This window comes from Marmota marmota, unplaced genomic scaffold (assembly GCF_001458135.2).
Source record: "Marmota marmota marmota unplaced genomic scaffold, marMar, whole genome shotgun sequence".
In the NCBI taxonomy this organism is placed as follows: domain Eukaryota; kingdom Metazoa; phylum Chordata; class Mammalia; order Rodentia; family Sciuridae; genus Marmota; species Marmota marmota.
In genome coordinates this window covers 4,223,210-4,248,495 of record NW_026000171.1, presented here as the reverse complement: position 1 = coordinate 4,248,495, position 25,286 = coordinate 4,223,210, and the positions used below count along the sequence as shown (strand labels likewise).

The following is a 25,286-nucleotide window of genomic DNA, read 5'->3' as shown; positions in this document are numbered from 1 at the left end:
GCTGAGGCAGGATGGACGTGAGGAGTGGGGTGGGGGGGTGCGGGGGGGCTGGTGATAGTCCATCTGGACCTGGGTGCTGGTGACTTGGGCGTGCGCACTATGGAAAATGAAGCACACTTATTTTGTTAAGGGCATATGTCATGAATACATGATAGATATTTACATTCAGAGCCGTACACTTCAGATCTGTATATTTACATTTTTTCTGTGTAAATATTCTGCTCCCACAAAAAGTAGAATGAAAAGACAAGAAGCCACAGACTGGAAGAAAATCATTACAAAACACATATCTGATGAAGACTTAACCAAAATAGAAAGAATTCTTAAACTCAACAATTAGGGGGAAAAAAGAAAACTAATTTAATTAAAAATCAGTTAAAAGATATGAACAAAGATTTTTAAAAATTGTAAAATTATACATATATATATTTGAGGCATTTTGTGTGAGTGTGTGTGTGTGTGTATGTGTGGGTGTGTGTGTGTGTGTATTGCTGGGGATTGAACCCAGGGGCTTTGAGCATGTGAGGCAAGCACTCTACCAACTGAGCTATATCCCCAGCCCTATATATTTGATAAATAAGCCCATGAAAATATGTTCCACATCATATAACATCAAGGAATTGCAAATTAAAACAACAAGGAGATACCACTACACACCTGTCAGAATGGTCAAAATCCGGGTCACTAATACTGCCCAAAGCTGGTGAGGATGGGGAGCAAAAGGAACCCTCAGGGTTTGCTGTTGGGAATGCAAACATTGCTACAACTTTCGAAGGCAGTTTGGCAATTTCTTAGGAAACTAAATACTCATATACCTCATGATCCAGCAATTACACTCCCAAAGGAGTTGATAACTTTTGTCTACACAAAAACCTATTCACAAATAATTACAGCAGCTCCATTTGTAATGGCCCAAACTTGGAAGCAGCCAAGTTGTCCTTCAGTAAACAAACAGTGGTACATTCGGATAATGGGATATTCAGCACTAAAGATAAATGAGTTATCAAACCACAAAAATATAGGGAGGAATCTCAAATGTGTATAGCTAAATGAAAGAAGTCAATCTGAAAGGCCCACATATTGTACAATTCCAACTGTCTGACTGGAAGAGGCAAAAACCACAGGTTGCCAAGGATTTGGGGGTGTGGGAGAGAGATGAATAGGGAAACTAGCACGTCATCAAGGCAGGGAAACTAATCCATTTGACACTGCAATGGTTGACATACATCATTGTCAAAATTCATGGTACAAACAACAGCGGGAGTGACCTGGATGTAAATGACTGACTTCAGCTAATAATAACATAGCAATGAATAGTATTCATCAATTATAAGAAATGTACCACACCAAGGCAAGATGTTAATAATTGGGGAAATCGGAGGAGGGCTGTGAGGGAGTATATGGGAACTCTCTGTACTTTCCGCTCATTTTTTAATCTTAAGTCTAAAATTTTTTTTGTTAAGAGTAGTAATTTTTTTAAAAATTAATTCTATCACCTTGGATGTTTGACTTTTCTTCACCCTCATTTTAGTTTCCTTGTCTTTGAAATGAGGGGCTTTAGTGATGTGACCCTATGTGTCCTCAAATAGGGAAAAGCCATGTGGGTCCTTCAGTATAAAGGCAAATAAACCTGTCCCACTCCCCCACCACCACTGCCAATAGCTCTGAAAGCTCTAGTATTATAATTAGCCTTGTCCCTGTTCAATCATTCAGGTGGTCTTCATGGAACCAACATTATCTGAATGTCCACCTTAATTCCCCCCCGCAGCAATGGATGCTGGAGACAGAGTGACCACAGTCCCAGTTTGCCCAGCCTGAAGGACATCTTCCTCAGACAAGTTTCAGAGCTAAAACCAGGAAGACCCCAGGCCTAGGGATCAAGTCACAGTCCCCCATAAGGGGTTAGATGTAATATAAGCACTATTGTCAAAACACCATGAAGTAGTTACAAGGAAGAATGATTTTCCCAGAAGACAGAGAATCTGAATTAAGTCCTGGGGAGCACGCAGAAGCCCCCCATGAATATACTGGAGACGGGGGAGAAAGAAAGTTCACCCAGAGAGCACACCTGTGAAAATGTCCTCATTCATAGGTGCTGCAGGGAGAACGCAGGCTTTGGGGACTGGGAACAGGCAGATGTGCACAGCACCCACCCATCCAAAAGCAATCCAAAGCCAGGCCCACTCCCAACCCCCTCTGTCCCTTGGCCCAGGCCTTGGAGTACTGCTGAAGCCTGTCACACATGCAGAGACTGGTGCCATTTCAAATTCTCCATCTCCAACCTCAGCTGAGCCCTCGATGGTTGGCTGCTTATAAATCATTTCTCGTTTCTCAGTTTCCTTTCCCCCTTTACAAACTTTTGCTAACCTGGTCAAACCTATCCCACACCCCCTCCACACACACCCTCAGCAGATGGCAATCTTCCTCAGTTCCCACCAGCCTCCCTGCCCTCTGCAACCTCACCGGCTCCTTCCTTCCATCCTTTTGCATAGAAGCTGTGGGTCTGCCGCTGCCTCACCAGATGTGGGTTCCTTGACCTTGACCTGTAAAAAATAAGTCACTTTTCTTTATAAACTACCTAGTTCTATCCACCCCTTCACTTCTTCTCTCCCCACACCCTACACCTAGGTGATCCCAGCTGCTCACCCGGCTTGAACTATTATCTCTATGCTGAAGATTCTCCAGTATATTATAGGTATTGTCACTTAATGAGTCCATTTCAATCTGTTGTCAATATGTTGTTAATGTGAATGATAGTGAAAATATATAAATGTGATTTTATTAAAAAAAAAAGATTCTCCAGTATAAATATATAAATATTGAGAGCTCAGTCACATCTCTCCTCTGAGCATTGGCGGGAATATCTGACAGCTCCACTTAGAGGTCCCACAGGAGCCTCCTGAGGTGCCTTTCCTACCTCAATCCCCCTGTCTGAGCATCTGCTCCCCGCTCACCTCGAGGAAGGGAAGGGGGATGTATCTAGACCACTTATTTATACCACGGAACCCTGACCCTTTTTTCAGTCCTGCTGTACCTCTGCCCCAGGCACAGTAATGATAAGACCTGCACCACCGCTGCTTGGAGCAGACAGAGGAGTCTGAATCTCTCTTTTGAAAATTTGAGTTGACAAACTGAAATCAGAAGGTGGGAGACCCTCCTTCCCTGCACAGTTCCTAACATGATGCTGGCACTCAGTAATGGCTGACGGTCCTGATTTCCTCCCCAAACCATATTCTTCTCCAGTTGCCTAAGCCAAAGTTCCCACTGCATTTTTACCCTCCCCCCTCACTCTGTGTATCCAGTCCTCCACGGGAACAACCTCCCAACTGATCCTCATTCTCTCCACATGTAGCCAGAGTATTCCTTCTCCAGCAGAAATCTCACTGGATCACTCTTTTAAAGGACCACCTGCGTTTCCCCCCACATATTTTGCCTTCCATAAAACATGAAAGCCCTCTCCCGACTCCCAAGACCCTCTGTGAACCAGCTTCGGCCCGCATCAGCATTCTTCATTTCACATGTCAATTTACAGCTCACTCCGCCCTTTCCTAACACCCTACTCTCTTCCAGCCCCCCCACTCCCCGCCCGGGCTTTTGCATATGCTCTTTCCCCCTGCCTGAACCATTCTTCCTCTGCCCCTTTCTGACTGTATTCTTCTTTTTTAAAAAAATTAATTAATCTATTTTAATTAGGTAGATATGACAGCAGAATGCATTTTGATTCACTGGACACAATTGCAGCACAACTTTACATTTCTATGGTTGTGCAAGATATAGTGTCACACCATATATGCAGTCATACATGTACCTAGGGTAATGATGTCTATCTCATTTCACCATCTTTCCTGCCCCCATGCACCCTCCCTACCCTCCCTCCCCTTTGCCCAATCAAAGTTCCTCCATTTTCCCCATGCCTTACTCCTCCCTCTTATGGATCAGCATCCACTTATCAGAAAGAACATTCAGCCTTTGGTTTGGGGGGATTGGCTTACTCCACTTGGCATGATATTCTCCAACTCCATTCGTTTACCTGTAAATGCCATAGTTTTATTCTCTTTTAATGCTTCATAATATTCCATTGTGTGTATATACCACAGTTTTCTTATCCATTCATCTATTGAAGGGCATCTAGGTTACTTCCACAGTTTAGCTATTGTGAATTGAGCTGCTATGAACATTGATGTGACTGCATTAGTATTGTATGTTGATTTTTAAGTCCTTTGGGTTATAGACCAAGGAGTGGGATAGCTGGGTCAAATGGTAGTTCCATTCCAAGTTTTCTAAGGACCCTCCATACTGATTTCCAGATTGCTTGCACCAATTTGCTGTCCCACCAGAAAAGTATGAGTGTGCCCTTTCGCCCACATCCTCACCAACACTTAATGTTGTTTGTATTCTTGATAACTGCCATCCTGACTGGCATGAGATGAAATCTTAGAGTTTCGATTTGCATTTCTCTAATTACTAGAAATGTTGGACATTTTTCATATATTTGTTGATCGAGTGTGTATCTTCTTCTGAGACGTCTCTGTTCAATTCCTTAGCCCATTTATTGATTAGGTTGTTTGTTTTTTTGTTGTTAAGTTTTTTGAGTTCTTTATATATCCTGGAGATTAGTGCCCTATCTGACGTATATGTGGCAAAAATTTGCTCCCAAAATGTAAGCTCTCTGCTCACCTCATTGATCGTATACTTCTTGCTCATTCTTCAGGTATATCCTTAACTGTCACTTCCTGGGGACCACTTCCCAGTGCTGCTGGCAGGATGAGTTGCCCTCCTGTGGACCCAGGTGCACCCTTCATCACTCTTGATACTCACCTGCCACGCTCTGTCATTTAGCTCCCTCCGAACTGGTCTGGCTTCCAGTTCTGGATCCCACTTTCCATTTGACTGCATTTCTCTGTCATAACCTTGACGCTTTTGAAGGGTATCAGCCAGTTATTTTGTAGAATGACCCATTGTTTGCATTTGTCTGATGTTTACTCATGATTAGATGAAGGTCATGCCAAGAACACCACAGCAGAGATAGTGCATCCTCCTTGGGGTACCATGGCATGCTGTCGACAGACTGGTAATGGAAACTGACCAGTTGGTGAAGTGGTGGCTGCCAGGTTTCTCCTCTGTAAAATTATTGGGCTTCCCCTTGAAATAAATGAATAAATATCCTGTAGGACAATAATTTGAGACAATGCAAATGTCCTATTTCACTTCACATTGTCACCCTTTTCTTAGCTTCTCGATGATTCTTAGCAGATGGACTCATGAATATTATTCTATTTTATCTAGTCTATTACTGGTTTATTTTTTTATTTTTTTAGCTATAGGTGGACACAACATCTTCATTTTATTGTTATGTGGTGCTGAGGATTGAACCCTGCGCCCCATGCATGGTAGGTGAGCGCACTACCTCTGAGCCACAACCCCAGCCCCTTTATTACTGGTTATAATCTCTATCACTAGAGTATGGTTTTTTCCTTTTCTTTTTCTTCCCCACTCCCCACCTCTATTGGTACTAGGGATTGACTTGGGGTTGCTCTAGCACTGAGCTACATCCCCAGCCCTTTTTACTTTTTAGTTTGAGACAAGTTCTTGCTAAGTTGCCCAGGCTGTCCTCGAACTTGTGATCCTCCTGCCTCAGCTCCCCGAGGAACTGTGGTTACAGGCATGCATGCTGTACCTAGCTTCATTAATTATTTTATTACTCAAATTGTCTCAGCTTTGAGAGAATTTATTATTCATAGAAATCATAATCAATCTCATTATTCAAGTAGTTAAACAGAGCTCGGAGCAGTGACCATGGTACACACCTGTGGTCCCAGCTACTCAGGAGGCTGAGGCAGGAGGATCCCCTGATTCCACAAGTTCAAGGCCAGCCTGGGTAATGCAGTGAGACCTTGTTTCAGGAAAAAAAAAAGTACATTAACATTCATATTATCAATAAAGCAAATAAAGAAACCAACTTTAAACCACAAATTCTACTGTTCTTGGTCATTTAGGAGAAGTGATTCTTCAAAGATGAGTAGGTGCTTCCTGGCCAAAGCAGGGTGGGCTTTCCAGGTAGAAGTTGGGCACTGATGTGTGAAGCAGCCTGGTGCCTCTGAATGCCGCACTGCTTGGGTGAGTGAGCCATGGGTGTGCGTATACAAGAGAGTCAGGCAAGACGTTAAATCTGGAGAGGGGACAGGGGCCAAGTCCTAGCCTGCAGGTGACCAGAAGCAGCTGATGGATTTTAAGTAGAGGAATAGCATGTTGGATTTTTGTGATTTTTAAAAATTCTTTCTGGCTCCACAAGAGGGAGGGATGCAGGAGGGGTGCCAGGCTGTAGGCAGGACAGTGAGCTGGGAGATGAGCGTGGGCAGCAGTGGGAATGGAGAGGAGGAGGCAGACATGGAGACATGAAGGAGGGGGCATCAGAGTGCTCAGTGACCCAATATGGGGTGTAAGAGAAAGAGGGACAGAGAGGAGTCCAGGACGATGCCCAGGACGAGCCAGATAGTGGAGTCCTTCCTGGGAAAAAGAAATACAGGAAAAGGAGGGGAAGGTGAGCTCAGCTTTGGGCATGACTTGCCTCTGCTCTTGAACTCATCTTCTGCTCCCTTTCCACTGGGCGATTCTTGCCATCTCTGCACACCCATTTGCGTTAGAGATGGAGACGTCCGGGAGGAAGCTGGAAATCTGAGTCTAGTGTTGATGGGTAAGGTTTAGACTGAGGATGTAGTTTTCTGAGTCATGAAAGGACAACATCCTTCACATAGAGGGCCAAGGACCAAGGATGATCCCTGGCAACAGCAGTGGGAACGAGGTCCCAGTGGGAAAGAGGGGGAGGGGAAAAGTCAGAGCTGAAAGAGAGGAGGTGCCTGCACAAGTGAGGAAGAGCCCCTCCCACTCAGTCCTCAGCTGTGTGGGTGACCTCCCCCACCACAAATCAGAGAGACCATCCGCCTCTATTCTTTTGCTCTTTTTCCAGAATTCCTCTGAACCCCACCAGGGTCAGTTGTTTATGGTGGAAACCTGGGAGTTTCCCTCAACACACCCCCATGATGGCTGGCCCCCCCATTACCCAGCCCTGTGGATTTCACCTCCTAAGCATCTCTCCCACCACATACACTCTCCTCTCTCCCTCTCCTATCTCCAGGGCCCCTTCTGTTCTGTCACTCTCATCTCTAGAATAATAAACTTCAGACAAAACTGGGTATTCCATTTTATGTTCCAAAAGAGACCAGGTGTCTCTTAAATGTTCTGCATGCTCTGCACTGCTCCTTCCCAGTACCGAGCACAGACATTAACTCAAACTAAATCCATTTTTCTCCTCTTAAAACAAGTTTGCTTTTCTTGAAGTTCCATCAGAGCAGGACTGTAACTGTCTATTTCTCCAGTCACCCAGCTCTGACATGCCATGGGGCCTCAGCAGGCATTTATTGAATGAATAAAGGTTGAGCTGTCTCCATGAGGTAGAAAAATTCCTTCAATTTTTAAAAGTTTTTGTTTGGAAATCATGTCACGCTATTAGAAAAATTGCAAAAGTAAAAATAGTTCCAAGAGCACTCGTGTAAAAAGCACCTTTTTCCAGATTCACCTATTCACATGTACCCCACTCGCTTTATCTCTTGCTCACTCTAACAACTTTGGAGGTTTCTAGTTGTATATGATTGCATATTATGTGTAAATTCTTTCTGAACCATTTGAGGGTAAATGACAGACCTCTTGGTCCTTCATGCTTAAGTGCTCACTGTGCATTTCCTAACGTGGGGATATTATCTTACATGACCACAGTATACTTATCAGTTACAAAAATTTACCATTGAAACAGCCCTTTTATCTAATCTACTGTTTATATTCCAATTTTGGCAACTGACCCAAAACAGTCCTTGATAACATTTTTTTCTCCCTCAACACAGGTTCCAGTCTAGGGTCTGGTATTGCTTTGAGTTGTCATGTCTCATTAGCTTCCTGTAATCTGCAGCAGCACTTTCAAATAGAAATATTATTTGACACACAACACAAGTCACATTTTTAATTTAAAAATTTCCAGTAGCTACATTTAAAAAAGTAAAAAAAGAAACAAGTGAATTTAATTTTAGCTATATGTATCTATATATTTATGTTTCATTTTTTTTGGTACTGGATATGGAACCCAGGGGAAGTTTACCACTGAGTGATATGCCCAGACCACACCCCCCATTCCCCTCCCCCGCTTTTTTTGAGACAGGATCTCACTGAGTTGCTGAGACTCTCACTAAGTTGCCCAAGCTGACCTCAAACCTGTGATCTTCCTGCCTCAGCCTCCCAAGTCACTGGGACTACAGGCATGTACCACTGTGCTTAGCCAACTATATATATTCTTTAACAACATCTCAAACATATTATTTCAACACAGAATCAATATGTAAATTATTAATTATCTACTTTACGTATTTCTTTGAAATCCAGCATGTACTTTATACTTCTGGCACAACTTAGTCTCATTAGACAAATTCTGTGTGCTTAATAGCAGTATGTAGCCAGTGGCTACCATGTTGGGCTGTGCAGATTTGGAATATTTCTACAGTCCTTCCCTTTCTTCTATATATTTTTTTAAAAGAATATAGTCCTCCCTCTTTTTATAGTGAATCAGTTTTTTCTCACTGTGGTTTTCTAGTGATTCCTCATGTTCAGATTCTCATTGATCTACTAAATATGAGGTGTGGCCTTTTCAGGACATCTCAGCTAAAAGGACCCAAGAGCCACCTGTCCCTTATTGCTGATGATAGTTTTGATCACTTAGTCAAACTGTTGTCTTATTTCTCCTTTATATAATTATTCCTTTTCTTTGCAATTTTTTAAGTGAAAAGACTGAGATTTGTGGGGCTGGGGATGTGGCTCAAGCGGTAGCACACTCGCCTGGCATGCGTGCGGCCCGGGTTCGATCCTCAGCACCACATACAAACAAAGATGTTGTGTCCTCCAAAAACTAAAAAATAAATATTAAAATTCTCTCCCTCTCACTCTTTAAAGAATATGTTCTTTAAAAAAAAAAAAAGACTGAGATTTGTGAAAATGACTTGCCCAGCTTTATACAAATGGTAAGTGACAGAACTGGGATCCGAGTGCCTGCTTATCTTGCCACCATAATGGCTTTATCAGTTGGACAATGTTGATTAGTGCTGGCCTGGGCCATGGAGCATGCTAATAATTTATTAAGTTTAGTGCCATGAAAAGAAGAGTGAGCTGTTTTACCCTTTAAGGCTCACCGCTGGGGAACAGGGCCAAGCACCACTTAATAACTTGCTGCCCCTTCAAGTCTATATTCTTGAAATATTTTCTTAATATTCTTTGGCTCAACAGGAAAGCTTCTAGAAATTTGAACTACAAATATACTCACACATACATAGATTAACATTTGCACAGCCCATTGTGCTATTAATTGTAAGAGCAAAAGGATAGACCCATTAATGTACATCGATAGGGAACTGGTTTAATGAATCATAATATTAGGAAGCTTGAATGAACTAAAAAGTCCCTCTCTATTTCCGATTCTGCTCAGTCTCAGCTGGTGGGGTGCTGAGTGGCTGGATGGAGTTAGGATTCAGCCAGTGGCCAGCCCAGGCTGTCTTTGGTAAGAGTGAGTGCTGTTCCTCCGTACCTCAGCAGCGATGATGACCTAACCTCTCATGAGTGATGATGACCAAGTCTCTTATGAGCCTCCTCCAAAAGCAGTCCAAACAGCCAGCAAGTTAAACCCAGAAGAGGAGCACCGGACCAGCTGCACACTCAGGAAGTCCCTGGCTATGGAAAAACGATACTTCCTGGACCTTGTAGGTAATTCTGCCAGAGACCACAGGAGCCATCAGAGGACGTGAGGAAAGGCACAGACCCAGAATATCTTTGCACTTCTCCCTAGATGCCACTCAGACAAAGTTAGACTGGGCTCTGGAATCCACTAAAATGTGTAGGGTCAAGTGTCCCCTTGAGAGGTTACTTTGGCCACTGTGAAAGGGCCATATTGGGGGTAGGGGGAAGTACCATGCACACACTCTCCTTTTTCAGTGACATTTAAGACTCCATTGTCTTTGTGCTAACTTTAGCAGTTTACAATCATGGCAGCTCTTGTCACCAGGAATTCTTCCTTGAGACACCTTTCTTTCACAACTTGAAACCTTCTAACATCTGCTTCTTTCTGGGCACTGGTTAGGCATTTGGGGCACCATCCCACAGTGACAGCGACCATTGCTTTTTGTGCAGTAGCTTTCACCTGTTAGACCTGTGTCCTGAGGAGCATTTCTCCCTTGTCCCCATTTTTTCCCTTGATAGAATCATGGGCTAAAGTTGTATTGATGGTCCAGAAATCTGTGACCCTCGGGATGTTACAAGGACCAATTTCTTGGTGTGAACTTCTAAAGGTGCTCTTTTCATAGATTTTGGGAAATATCAGCATTTAAAATATCATTTAAGCTCAATGGTGTACACCTGTAATCCCAGCTGCTTGGGAGGCTGAGACCGAAGGATCTCGAGTTCAAAGCCAGCCTCAGCAAAAGCAAGGCGCTAAGCAATTCAGTGAGACCTGTCTCTAAATAAAATACAAAATAGGGCTGGGGATGTGGCTTGGTGGTCAAATGCCCATGAGTTCAATCCCCAGTACCAAATAAATAAATAAATATATATATATATATATATATATATATATATATACATGATTTATTTCTGTCACATCTTTTTCTGCAATGGAGAGATATTGCTCCTGTGTTTTATTTCTCTTGAGCATCTGTTTTTTTTTAAGGAAGGTTCAGTCTTGTATCTGTTTAATCTATTGTTTAAGTGGGTCCATTTATTTCCTATAAAATCAGTTGTTTTTTGCTTTTCTATAATTGTTTTCTGAACGTAATCCTTGAGTTTGTTTGTTTTTTTTTTTAAATAAGATTTTCCATAGTGAGAAATATAGTCATTAACCCCGAGTCTGTTAAAAGTAGTCACTGGTCAGACAAACCTTATTGGGTTGGAAAATCCTATCCAGAGATCTCCTTCCATCAACCCGTCATTGACCCTAGGCCTGGACTTGCTTTCTTTTCATCCTGCCTGGCTGCACTTCAATATATCTCATCTTTCCTGTGTTTTCTTTGAGAGACCAAATTCCACAAATTTCTCAGGTATTCCCTTAGGCATAGGCATTTCCTGGGTCACAAGAAGGTTCACACAATGATTTGAGTATTTTACACTGATCTTTCTAAGTCTATCCAAATTTCTGTAACCACTTTGTATTACATGCTTGAAGGGGTGGTTGCCAAGAGTTCTCACAATGCACTCTTGGTCAGCAGCCCTTTTCTGGGCAGATCTAAGAGGACTCTTCTCAGATTTTCCTGGATCCTGCAAAAAGTCATTCCAGTCTGCGTTTTTGTGAAAGTTCACTTCTCTCCTTCCATTGGACTTTGCTGGAATTCAAACACTGTTTCTGTTATAGACTTATCTAAAATAGGTCCCTCATTTCTATTTCCTTCTTTAATAGTAATTAGCCTTGGGTTTTCAGTAATATTGATCTATTTCTCTGCCACAAACTTAGAAGATGTCATGCTCTTTATGATGATGAATCCCCTTCTTCTTCCTTCTTCTCCTTTTATTTTCCTTCTCTGTCTCCTCCTCCTCCTCCCCCTCCCCTTCCCCTCTCCTCGTCCTCCTCCTCCTTCTTCTTCTTCTTCATTTTTTTTTAACCTTTGTAAAATCTATTCTTTCATGGTTTAAACCACAATTTGGGCCTCCGATATTTAAAGCCATAATTAGATTTTATATTAGTAACAAATCTAGAGTCATTTTGAAATCACATGGTGGACATTTCTCCTGAACCTCTAGCTGACTTGCAGGAATTAAGTTAGTTCCCCTACAGTTCCTACTCTTGGTCCTGAGGACAGTTTAAAGCAGCATTAGAGAAGAATAGAATTTTGAGGAAGTTTATCTTATACAGCTTAAAGATACCTGCCACTAACACTCTAAAAAGTCACTGCTATTTGGAAAAACATCCCAAACCTCAATTTCTAGTCCTGGCCTCCTGGCTCAGGGACAAAGATTGCAGCAAAAATTGTCCTCAGTCCCTGACACCTAAAAAGCCCATATACTGAGATGCTCTTGTTTCACTTCAATCAAATCCTTGCCTGTGCTACTTTTGCCTCCTAAGTCCATCTGAGAGGGTCCCAGCCTGTCGCTATGCCTGTGTGAAATAGCCCCTTTCTGGTAGACAAGAGGGCCTTCAGCTGCAGTGACCTACCAAGGTGAGAGTCCCATGTGGCCCATGCTAACCAAATCCTAAAGGTGCCTACCCAGGCCATACCCATTAAAAGCAAACTGTGTTGTGAAACACTGAGAATGAATGATATGCAACTATCCATGCCAATATGGATGACCTAATAAGTACAGTATTGAGTGAAAGAAGCCAGACACAGAGTTTATGTGGCATGATTGCATTTATGTAAATCACAAAAGCAAACAAGAACAATCCTTATGCTATCAGAGGTCAGGATATTAGTTGGCAGGTTGTGATTACCCACGAGAAGCCTTCCAGGGTGCTGGTGATGTTTTATTTCTTGACTGGGTGCTGTTTACATAAGAATATTCTGGTTGTAAAAATTCATCAAACTAAAAAAAATTTTTTTTAAATTCATCAAACTGTCTACACAGAGACACAAAGGAAGAAACACAGAGAAGGCCATGTAAAGACACAGAGAAGGGAATACTGCTGCCACAGACCAAGAAATGAGGAACCACCAGAAGAAACTGGAAGATGCAAGGAAGGGGGCCTCCGGTTGGTCCTGCCAACACTTTGATTTCAGACTTCCAGCCTCCACAACTGTAAAAGAATAAATTTCTGTTGTCTAAGCCAATCAGTTTGTGGCAATTTGTTATGCTACACCAAGAAAACCAACAGAGAGGGCCAAATATATAATATCCCCCCTTTTTCCTATTCTAGTTCTAAACCGAGACATCAATGGCAGGTCAGACAGATGCATACCAAAATTCTGCTTTGATTACTGATAATATTATATTAGATGGCCTGATTTAAATCTTGCCAAATCTCCTTGCTAATAACTGCCAGAGGATTGAACTTATTCCTCTAGATTACAGAGATAGAAAAGTGCTAGAGCCTGCTCTGAAATGCTTACTGCTTGGCCCAGAGCAGATGAGGTCACGTTTTCTTCAGATGTTCTATAGGAGATGTGGGTGCTTCCTGCAGGAGTGGGGTGAAGAAGATTTCCATTACCCTGAGCAGTTCTGCTCTGGCCCTGCACTTGCCTATCCCCATTCATCAAGAGATAAACAGTTTATATCCACCCTCCTTAGACAGCCAATTAGGGGGTGCTAGTTATTACTTGAATATGTCCCTTTTGGGTTTGACATGCGTAAAAATCCATGGAGTGGCTTATCAGAGCATTCTAATCATGTGTACTGTTGTCCTTAAGAAGCACTATTGCTAAAAGAAATTTCTATTTTTTGCTATATGTCATTAGTGTTCTAAGACTCCCCCGCAGCTGTTTGCCTGGCCTGCCACCTGCTGCATTGTGGAAACCAGTGAGGGATCTTCTTTTCACGATTATGCAATCAACTGTCAATCTGTAGGCCAGAGAACAGGCTGGATGTCACTTCCTGTATGGAACAGTTACCTGCAACAGGGATTCTCACTTCTAATCTTACTAAAGCCACCAGTCCCAGAAAGCATGACAATTAGCAGGTGAAGGTCACCCTTGGCTTAGCAGCTCCACGTGGTTCACCACCATCCCCAGTGGATGTTATTGCTGCAAGATCCGGGACAACCCATCCTGAACAGTATTCCAACTGCAAGAATCATTTATTCCTCTCGCTACTGCATCCCACTTCTGTCAACTAATTGTCTGGGCAACAAATGATCTGTTCAACTAATATTCCTTGGGGTATAGTGTTATTGTCTTTCTCAAGGATTTTAGCCAGCTATTGTGAGTTAAAAGAACTTTGTTTCTTTTTTGACAGTACTAGGGATTGAGCCCAGGGATGCTCTACCTCTGAGATACATCACCACTCCTTTTTATTTTTTATTTTGAGACAGAGTCTCTATAAGTTGCCCAGACTGGCCTCCAACTTGTAATCCTCCTGCCTCAGCCTCTGGAGTTGCTGAGATTGTAGGCATGAGCTACCACACCTGGCTAGAAAGAAGTTCATCTGTGTCTCAGATAATGTATAGTGAGGGTGAGCACCAACTCTGCCGTGCTTGAAACTGGGGCCCATCAGAGCAATTGTCACTGTAAAGTGTGATGTTCTCCATAGGAAGTTCCACTTTTCACTGCAGAGACACATCATGGGAGAGAGATTAGAAGAGACAGGTATAGTTTTAGCCACCAGAATAAGGAATTTATACCTCATCCTGCAGGTGGGAGGGAGCCCTGAGGAGCCCTTATCTAAGGGGGTGGCATGGTCTTTTTTTCTGCACTGTGTGGTGTAGGATGGAACAGAGGTGGCAAGTTCAGATTGAAAGCTATAGTGTGGTTCATGAGAGAAAACAAGGCTCTGAAATAAGGCAAGATTAGTGGAGATGGAGAGGAGGGGAAGGACATAAGAATGTACAGCAGATGGAATAATCTCATGGTTGGGGAGGAAAGATGGAGCATTGCTTATTACCTGCTGCTCACCACTGTTGACAAGAGGAACCGCAGGCAGGTCCCCGACTCCCAACCTGCACCTTCTCCACATGCACCAACACTCTTCAAGGATGTTTGTACCTGCCGTCTGTCAAGGCTCCGGGCTGGGTCTCTTTTCCCATCTCTGCTCCCACATCACATCTCTCCTAATTCACAAAATAAAAGTCCATCTCTCCTCCCTCCTGGAATCTCATAATAGTATGTTGCTCCTTTGCATGAGTGAAAGCCTCAGGAGTCATCCAAAAAGGAATACAGTTTCCAAAATCAATGTCAGTAAAACCTCTAATCAAGGTTGAGACTTCCCTTTCTGTCAAGCACAAAGCTCAGCCTTAAAAATAGGGGAGTTGGGCCCCTGGTGGACTGTTCTCCATTCAGTTGGACAGTCATGCATCCTATAATGGCATTTCCATCTGTAATAGACAGTCTATATGACAGCATTCCTAGAAGATGACAGAGATTCCTAGCACCTGGCCATCGTGAAGATGTAATTCAAGCATTACTTACACGGTTGTAGAAATGCTGGTATAAATAAACCAACTGTTCTGTCATGTAAAAATATAGCACATACAACTGTGTATAGTATGTCATACTTGATAATGATAACTTTCAACAACTATGTTATAGGTTTCTGTATTTACATGTTGTACTTTTTATCATTATTTTATTTTATTTTTGCCTAGTGGGGATTGAACCCAGGGGCACTTTACCAAGGAACTATATGCACCTGCCATTTTAATTTGTTTTGAGACAGGGTCTTGTCAAGTTGCTGAGGCTGTCCTTGAACTTGCACTCCTCCTGCCTTAGCCTTCTGAGTCACTGGGATTACAGGCATGTGCTACCACGTCTGGCTTCTATCATCATTTTAGAGTTGTGCTCCTACTACTAACAAATGAAAAGTTTACTGTAAACATTGTGCTGTGTTAAGCCCGCAGTGGCCTCATCCATCTGCTGTTTATCCTGTCTCTGATTGCATCTTGCCAAGTGACAGACCTGTGCTAAGTTTGTGTAAGTGCCCTCTGTGATGTTCACACAATGACCTGATCAACTCATGCTGCAATCCTCAAAATGTGTCCCATCATTAAGTGACAAATGCCTCTACTGAGTGGAATGGGAGCGATAGCAATTTTCCATCCCACTGTAGCAAAAGTTTGTGTGGTTGGGGCTGGGGATGTGGCTCAAGCGGTAGCACGCTCACCTGGCATGCATACGGCCTAGGTTCGATCCTCAGCACCACATACAAAGAAAGATGTTTGTGTCCGCCGAAAACTAAAAAATAAATATTAAAAAAAAAAAAAGTTTGTGTGGCTCCTGAGAGACTGTGCTATGGGACAGAGTCTAGAGAGCCTCCATTTTTTAATAGTGACAAACACAGGGCAAATCTCCTTGCCATTTCTTTCTTTCTTGTTTCTGACTATCTAGAAATTAGGATTCAGAAGTGGCGAAGCTGTTAAAAGGATTTCCATTAACACATTTCCTTGAACTGAGCAGTGAAAGCAGACTGTCTCTGACAGAAGTCTAATTTGGCCAATTGGTTATTCATTAAATATTTTCCACGAATTAAATGTGATTAATCTGTGCCACCAAGGTTCTGATAAAATATATATTTAAAGCAATTGATGAAATAAAAGCATCTTAATACAAAGATATATTGAATTTAATAAATATTTCTATCTCCCTAGATTTTCTAAGGACATCTGGCTAAATAAGCTGCCTTTAAATGACAGAGTAGCTATAGTAAAATTAAAAGCCATTAAACACGGCTGGGTAAAGCCTTCATATCTGAATTTCCAGAAATTGAAAAGAATATACTATGACCTGAATAACAAATCCATAGTAAGTTGAGTGGGTTTTATTTCTTTGTTATCAACAAATTGAAGGAGCACTCAGATCATCAATGTATCATCAAGTGGCAAAAAACAGTTTTGATAATGTATCACCATGTATCTTTGAGCAAATAATCAACAAATTGTGGCATTGCCATAATCGAACTCTTGTCATCTATTTTTTATGTGAGCATAATTTCCATAAAAACAAAAAATGAGAATGGAATTGATGTTGAATCATGTAAGCATTATTTATTCATGGATATATGGGTTAATTGAAAATGCATTTCCATTAAAATTTATCCTTTATTTAATAATTATTCACAAAAATATGTGCATTGTGTAAAGTCAGGGAAATTTAATTTTAATACATTTGTAGCAGAGAAACATAACAGAATAATCAATAAAATATTTTCAGTCAGAAAAATATAACCCAATAAAATTATGTGGGGTTCGAGGACATAAAAACAAAGTAAAGTAAAAAAATGCATGTGAAGCTTTCAATTTTCAAGATCTTATACATGAATTTAATTATTCATTCATTCATTTCTTTCTCTCTCTCTTTTTTTTTTTTTTGCCATACTAGAGATAAAATGTCAGGCAAGCTCTTGGATGAGGATTCAAATCAAAAAAGCTACATTCCATCTGATGAATTATAAAGTGATTAACCTGATATATTTCAAACTGAGTATGTTCATAATATATGAATGACTAACAGGTATTACATAACAAAGGCTCAACCTCACTAGTCGTAAGGGAGATAGAAGTTAAAGCCACAACAGGGTATCACCTCACACCTGTGAGAATGGCTGTTATCAACAAAATGAGCCATTCAAGTATTACAAGGAGTGGACATAAGGAAACCCTTGTATATTGTCGATGGGAATGTAAATTAATGCAGCCATTGTGGAAAACTATATGAATATTCCTCAAAAACCTAAAAGCAAAATTACTTTATGATTCAGTGATCCCATTTCTGGGTATTTACCTGACAGATCTGAAATTAGTATGTGAAAGAGATGTCTACACACCTGTCTCCATGGTAGCCCAGTTCACCACAGCCAGGAGTCAACTTCAGTGTCCGTGCATGGATAAAGAAGATGTGGTGCCTATACACAGTGGAATACCAACAGACACAGAAAGGGAGAAATTGTGTCATTTGTGATAACATGGAAAGAACTGGAGGACATGATGCTAAGTAAAATAAGCCAAACAAGACAAATACTGTGTGGTCTCGCTTAAATGTAGAATATAAAACAATTCAATTTGTAGAAGCAGAGAGTAGAATATTACCAGAGCCTGGGCAGAAGGAGGTCAGGGGAATGGTAAGATGATCACCAAAGGGTATAAAGTCTTAGGAGGCATAAGTTTGATTTTTTAGACCTATTGCATAGAGTGATCAACATAGGTAAGTGGGTATTGTACATATCAATATCTCTAAGAAAGTAAATCTCAAATGTTTCCGAGATAAATTTTATGAGGTGATAGTTAATTAGCATAATTTAGTCATTCTACATTTCATTAAAACACATGGCATCATTTTGTATCCCGAAAATACATGATTATAAATTGCCAATATATAATAAAAATGTTAATAAAGTGTCAATGGCAAAAATTACATCGTTTGCAACAAGCTCCCAGTTGGTCCCCAGAACATGAAACGCCACCGCGCTTCCCATCTCTCTTGGTTTCCCCCTTTCCCTCACTTTCTCATCCTTTCCCAGATAATACTTTCATTGCCACTTCCCTTTCCCTCTGATCTGTCATCGTTGTCACTGGCTAGGTAACAACTATTGCAGCTGCTTTTCTGCAGAGAATGGAATGGGTGTCATCCTCTCCTCTCACTCCACCCCTCTCCTAGCTCCTCCTCTCTTCGCTCTTCCTAGTCTGACTCCGGGGTTCCCCCGCAGTGCGTGCCCCCCAGTCCCTGGGCACCCTCCCGCTCCCCCAGTCCCGCTCTCCTTGATCCAGCCTGGGCGCTGCGCTCTGCGTCCTCCACCTCCAGGCGCCTGGGGGACAGACAGTCGCGGACATAGCGCGCGACGGGGGCCTCGCCTTCCGCCTGGGGGAGAGCTGGAAGGTGGACCCTGATCTCCCACATCACTATTATGTAATTCCAGCCCCGGCCAAGCAAAGCCTGGCCCTTCCCGCTCCGCATACATTTCAGTCTCCTCTTGCCTTTCATCCGCGGAGGAGCCAGGGAGGGAGAGGATGTGACCTCATCTGCGAGGCATCTGAGCCCAGGGGTGCCCCAGGGCTCCCACCCAGGCGGGCCCCCCCATCCTGGCTCCCAGTGTCCCTCTTTCCATCAAAGGAGGGACGCAGTGGACAGCCAGAGGACTTAGTTTGGAGGGAAGGGACACTACATTTCTGAGAAAGGGGCAGATGGGAGAGGAAGTGAACTTGGCTAGACGTTCACTTTATGTAAAACATTCCCCAAACTGGAATCCCATGCACAGAGCTCCACACATACACCCGCTCAGGCATGGCTCAGACGCATGCCGGAAACCCCCACCCCCACCCCTAACTCACTCCTGCCCCAGTATAATCGAAAGGCATGAATTAAGGCTAAAGCGTTTTCTTCTCCATTTTCTCTTGGTAGCACTATCTCCCGGAACCACAGACACCTGAATCCCAGAGCTGCCGTAACAGCATGGGACGGAAGGCCTGAAGAACTCCACCTTGAGAGCCGGCAGCCTGCTCTGGAACTGGTAGCATGGGCTAAGCATGACCAGACAGTAATCCTAGGGAAAAAAAAAAAAAAGTCTCTAAGTTGTATCTGAATCCCCTACAATGAAGCTAAATTCCTTTGGGATCTTCAGGTCTCCAGTCTTCCAGGATTCTTGCTTTAAATCCAAGTACCTCAGGGTAGAGAGATGTATAGGATACCACCCCCCCACACACACATACACACACCCCAGCCCCCTAGGAAATGGGAGAAGATGCAAGAGCAGGGGGTAAATGGCTCCGTCCCCCTCCAAATCATTCCCCTGGGGGGCATGTGCCTGCAAGCCAGGAGCCAGCCCCCAAGTTATACAGGAAGATTGGTGGGCACCTCCTTCCCTGCTTCTCCTCAGGGCCACCCCTCTCTGGGCTACTGGTTCAATGCCCCTGGCCTTGGGATCTCCTCTCTAAGAATTCTGTACAAAGCTTTATTCTGTCCTGTGTGTGCTTTGTGCACATCAGAGTCACCCAGCCATCGATTAATAGAAAATAATAAATATAGCCCAGTTTGCTCCCTCTCAAATACTTTCAATCCCTCTTCCCTGCACCCATACATTCCCTGTGTCCCACCATCTACCTGGCATCCTCCTCATCCTTCAGGTCTCTATCGAAGAGGCCTTTTCCAGCCACTTTGTCTAAAGTTGCTCTCCCTAGTATCTGTTATCTAACCCTATTTATTTTCCTCCAAGAAATTTTATTATTTAATTTGATTTTGTCTATTTATTTGTTCACTTATTCATTATCAAGAGTGTTACACACACACACACACACACACACACACAGCTCATAGGAGTGAGAGTTCCACAAACAGAGATTTTGCCAGATTCACCATTTACACAACCCTAAAATGGGACTGGTACCTTGGAGATAATACTTGTTGAATTAAAGTCACTGGGGTCTGGGGATGTGGCTCAAGCGGTAACACGCTCGCCTGGCATGGGTGAGGCGCTGGGTTCTATCCTCAGCACCACATAAAAAAAAATAAAATAAAGATGTTGTGTCCACCGAAAACTGAAAAATAAATATTAAAAAATTCTCTCTCTTTCTCTCTCTCTCTCTCTCTCTCTCTCAAATAAGATAAAATAAAAAATAAAGACACTGAAGGAAGACATGCTGGGCATTGGTGACCCCTCATGCCCTCTGCAGCTTTCTATGTTAAAGCTTTTCACACTCAACTATTACATATAACATAAGCATCATTAACACATAAGGTATATATATAATGGTATGTGCATATAATAAATAAATATGTAACACATAATTATTGGACCACACTGCAAGCTACTTGTGCATGCTCCCTGAGACCTCTCTTGGACTCAGCTTCAGCCCAGCACCTGGGTAAAAGTAAATGTGCTCAAGAGTTTATTGGCTTGTTTGTTGACTATTATGGGGAGGAAAGTAGTTAGACTTATATTTGTACAGCTCTTACCAAGAGACTGCTAAGTTTTTCCACCCCATATGGTTCCACAACTCTAAAAAGTAAGCCTAGACTAGCACTACCCCTACTTTACAGATGAGCAAACTAAGTCTTGCAAATTGTTGAGTGATTTCTCCAGGGCAAGAATTAGTAAGAAAGGAGCTTGGAAATGTCCCATAATAACCAGAACTGCCTGTTTGTTCTTTCAGTTTTATAGACTTTGCTCTGTGTGTTTTGAAACTCTGCTAACATAAGTCCTTTATCATGATACAGACCGGATGGACTTGAGCTGCCTCCCTTCTGGGCTCTTCTTCCAGCTCTGTGTTATACTGGGTTTGTCTATCCTATGTTTTGCTCCTGCATTTCTTTTTTTTTTTTTTTTTTCGGTACCAGGCATTGAACTCAGGGGCACTCAACCACCGAGCCACACTCCCAGCCCTATTTTGTATTTTATGTAGACACAGAGTCTCACTGAGTTGCCCAGCACCTTGTTAGTTACTGAGGTTGGCTTTGAACTCTCGATCCTCCTGCCTCAGCCTCCCGAGACGCTGGGATTACAAGCATGCACCACTGCACCCAGCTCCACATTTCTTCTTAATAGCTTTTCCTGATTTCTTATGTCCTGTTCCTAGCACAGTGCCTGATGCCTCTTAGGCACATGTCTACTGCTAATTGACTTGGTTCTCCCTATCAGAGAGAGCACAAGGACTGCAACCAGAAATGCAGGACAAACCAAGACTCAGGAAGTCCTCTGCCACCTGAGCTAGGTGAGCACTTCACATATGAGGGTTGGATAAGTCAGCTTTTGCTAACACAGAGGGGTATGGAGGTTACAAATATTTCATTCCAGGCTCCACTTTTAGTTTCCCTTTGCTACCTTAGAACCTGCCTTCTCTCCTCTCTGGAGCAATCATCAGTCCTCCAGTATGGAAAAGGCTTTTTGCTTTGTATTTCAAAACCCTGTAAAGAGGACCCTAGGACTCAAGAACAACGCCCCTAGGAAAGTAATGAAAAGAATAAAGCTCAAGGAAAAGCAGGAGCTGGCAGGGCAGAGAGGAGTGAATCAGAGTATTGCAACAGAAGGACCATGATGGCAACGTTGACTTCATATTCCACATCATGTCACAGAGGTGACAGGGAGCAGTAGCCTGGAAATCGAGAGCTGATACTCAGCCAAAGGGACCACCAGCATGCAGCTTCAACATGTCACGGCCAGGCAAGAATGGCAGGAGGAGGGTGTTCAAGTCTATTCCAATTTTTTAAAAGAATCTGAAAACCTGGATTTTTATGAGAAATTCCCTAATTTTAAATGTCAGCCTGACTTAAAAAAAAATAAAGTGTATGTGCCAAATAAAACACACCTGTGGGTTTTAATGGGCCAATGGGTAGCCAATTTGAAAGCCCTGTGTTAGAGTGGATACAAAGTGTGGAATGGAAAGAGACCAGCAAGGTGCAAAGGTTAAGGCCAGAGAATGAGGAAAGTTTCAAGGCTTATTAAGGAAACCAACTGGCAATGAAAGGACTTCAAATCCGATCAGGTTTCTGTCTTAGGAGGACCATTCTGATGGCAGCAAGGAGAATCAATGGGCAGGGATCAGCAGTGTAGGTAGGAAGACCAGTTTTTAAAAAGATATTGATAATAAAGGTGAGATTGCACAATGGCCTGGTCTCAGATGGTAGCAATGGGGCTAGATAGAAATAGATGCAGTTGAGAGAAATTCCAGATTTAGAATCACAGGACCTTGTATTTGATCTACTGTAAAATGTAAGGGGGTAAAAGGAACCAGCTAGAATGATGTGCGGATTTCTGGATCAGACAACTGAGTGGGTGTTAGTGGCATTTAACAAGCTAATGAACACAAAAAGGAGAAACAGTTTTGGAGGGAAAGTGAGTGACTTTTTGATCAGGTGGAAGTTAGAGACATACACATGGAAATTTCTAGTGGGCAATTAATTGGATTTCAATGAAAGAAACCTGTGTTGAAACTATAGATGTTGGGGGTCATTGGCAGGTCACACAAAGCTTCGAGATAGGCCGAGATCCCAAGGAAGAGTGTGCAGGTTGTGGATAAAAGAAAAGTTCTGGAGAGTGGTCCTTTTCAGGTTGGTTGCTCTCAGAGTAAAGGAAAGTCAGAAAAGAAGGAAGAAACCCAGCAGAGTGTGGTCTCAAGGAATCTCAGGACAGATGTCCAGGCACTACCTTGTGTGTAGACCACCTGTGCCAAATGTCATAGAAATATCAAGGATGAGGACAGAAAAGTATCCACTGAATCAGTGCCATGGAGGTCCGTAGTGACCCTGGTGAGCACACTTCCACTGACATGGTTGGGATGACACCCAGCCTGCAGGAGCCTGAAGAAAACCAGATGCAGGTGTATCAAATCTTCCAAAGATGATGGCTGTGGAGAGAAAGAGAAAGGGAAGACCTAATGTTATGGTTTGGATATGAGGTGTCCCCAAAATCTCATGTGTGAGTCAAGCAAGAAGGTTTAGAGGAGAAATGATTGGGTTTCCTGATGGGAATAACGGAGTGGTTAATCCTGAAGACAGGCAGGGCGTGGCTGGAGGAGGTGGGTCCCTGGGGGCGTGCCTTTGGGTATATATTTTGTATCCGGAGAGTTGAAGTCTCTCCCTCTGCTTTCGATCATCATGGGAGCTGCTTCTCTCTGCCACACTCTTCTGACATGATGTTCTGCCTCATCTTGAACCAGCTGACTATGAACTGAGACTTCCAAAACTGTGAGCCCCCAGATACACTTTTGCACCTCATCATTTGTTCTGAACAGGTATTTTAATCACAACAGTGAAAAAGCTAACACATTAGAAAAGGCTCAGCCAAATGAGCTGATACAGGGAGGTTTATATCTATAGGAGAGAGTGAATCTATGTTCACCTTTGTAAGAAGTCTTTAGAGAGGGAGAAAGAGAAAGAAATAAGAGAGAAGAACAATCTTCAGTAGCCCCGATACTGTTGAGAAGGGAGAGGATAGAATTCTGAGTATCCAGGGAGGTCAACTTAGAGCAGAGACCTCTGGATAGAAGCAGGAGGGTGAATGCAAGGAGGTTGTGAGTTTGGTGTCTAGAGTGAGTTCCATTTGAGGGCTTCTAATTTTGCCTCTGAAGTCAGGGTTGATATTACAGTAGGGGGTACCAGTGGAAGTGGAGGAATCCTGAGGGTTGAGGGTAAGTGGATAATCAATGCCTTGTAGAACATGCTCTGGACTGGAGGAGTCAGGAGGCCTGGGTAGAATCCCACTCTACCATTTCCTAATCTGAGATCAAATATAAAACCCAGCAGGGCATGAGGGGCCAGGGATGAGGCTACTGCCAAATAAAAGCTCTCCATTTGGGTGTTTATGAACCTGGCCATAGGTATTCACTTACAACTTCCATCTTCTGTGCTAATGCCTCATCCTAAGTATTTGGCCCATCTCTCCCACACTGTCCTAACCACCAACATTTTGTCCTGAACTCTACTATTCCATCTCTAGGATGGTATCACTCCCACATACCTAGTACAAATGGCTCCCTGATATGCCAAATCTTTCCCTTTTGGGACTTGGCTCCATTATGGTACTCCCCCCCACACACACACATACATATTCTCTCTCTCTCTCTCACACACACACACACAAAGATAATGAAGAAAAATGTTAAAATGTTCATATTTACAATGAATATAAACGAAAATTCACTTAGTATATTGACTGTCACTTGAAATCAAATGATATGTAAATAAAACTTTAAAATTTATGGAATGCAGCTAAAGCAGCACTCAGAAATTTACAAATTTAAATAAATTCTTTTCAAGGAGCTAGAAAATGAAATCCAATCAAAGGCAATGAAAGGAAGGAAATAATACAGATAAGAACAGAAATTAATAAATCAGAAAATAGATCTAGGATAGATATGGAGTAAAGATAAACATATTTGATAAGGCCACAGCAAGGCTAATTAAGAAGATAAGAAAGAATACAAATTATCAATATCAGGCATGAAAGGGGGGTATTATTACAAATTCTACAGACATTAAATTAAAATAGAAGGCTACTATACTGATCACTTTATGCCAATAAATTCAACAACTTAAATAAGTGGACAATATTTTGAGAAATACAAGTTATTGAAACCAACACATAAAAATGGAAAATACAAATAGTATTAAATCTGCTAAAGAAATTATACCTGTAAAGAGAATTTTTACCATAAATAAAACTCTAGGCCCAGATGATTTCACAATAAATTCATTCATATATACCTTCTTCAGATTTGCCTAGGTACAAAGGACATGCTTATCAACTAATTCTACGAAATAATAATAACCCTGATATTAAAATCTGGGAAGAACAATGTAAGAAAAAAAGTTCAAAACAATATCCCTCATGAAAATAGACACAAAATGATCCTCATAAAAGTATGAGCAAAATAGGCTGGGGGTGCAGCTCTATGGAAGGCACAGCGTGGAGTGTGCAGAATCCTGGGTTCAATCCCAACACCAGGGAAAAGTAACAGCAAAGCAAATTGAGAGAGAGAGAGAGAGAAAAAAAAACCCCAGTCACGTATCTTTTATTACAGTATATTTTTATAATCATTATAATTATATATATATATATATATATATATATATATATATATATTCTATAATGCCCAATTTACAAATCAAACTTGATCACAGATGTGTATATGTAAGAAA

The 25,286-nt window shown here is 42.2% G+C and overlaps 3 long non-coding RNA genes across 11 annotated transcripts in view; 1 reads left to right on the top strand and 2 right to left on the bottom strand.

Annotated features, from left to right (window-relative positions):
- LOC125611887 overlaps positions 1–2,452 on the bottom strand; it is an 8,032-nt gene extending 5,580 nt beyond the window's left edge. Inside the window, exon 1 of the long non-coding RNA XR_007342133.1 lies at positions 658–2,452. This is a non-coding gene — a long non-coding RNA (uncharacterized LOC125611887). The remainder of the gene's footprint in view (positions 1–657) is intronic.
- LOC107154991 overlaps positions 1–25,286 on the bottom strand; it is a 47,734-nt gene that overhangs the window by 14,497 nt on the left and 7,951 nt on the right. For 4 of the 9 annotated variants that reach the window (XR_007342129.1, XR_007342124.1, XR_007342128.1 and 1 more), the window contains 4 exons: positions 19,081–19,197; positions 17,485–17,562; positions 15,826–15,896; positions 10,890–14,776 (listed from right to left, as the gene is read on the bottom strand). This is a non-coding gene — a long non-coding RNA (uncharacterized LOC107154991). Of the gene's footprint in view, positions 1–2,458; positions 2,544–4,818; positions 5,166–5,807; positions 5,894–10,889; positions 14,777–15,825; positions 15,897–17,484; positions 17,563–19,080; positions 19,198–22,794; positions 22,994–25,286 lie in introns of those variants that run through there. The other 5 variants (XR_007342123.1, XR_007342125.1, XR_007342131.1 and 2 more) reach the window with 5 other exon arrangements.
- Positions 9,534–12,845, top strand: LOC125611886. Its single transcript, XR_007342132.1, has 2 exons — positions 9,534–9,798; positions 12,643–12,845. It is a non-coding gene; the product is annotated as an uncharacterized LOC125611886 (long non-coding RNA).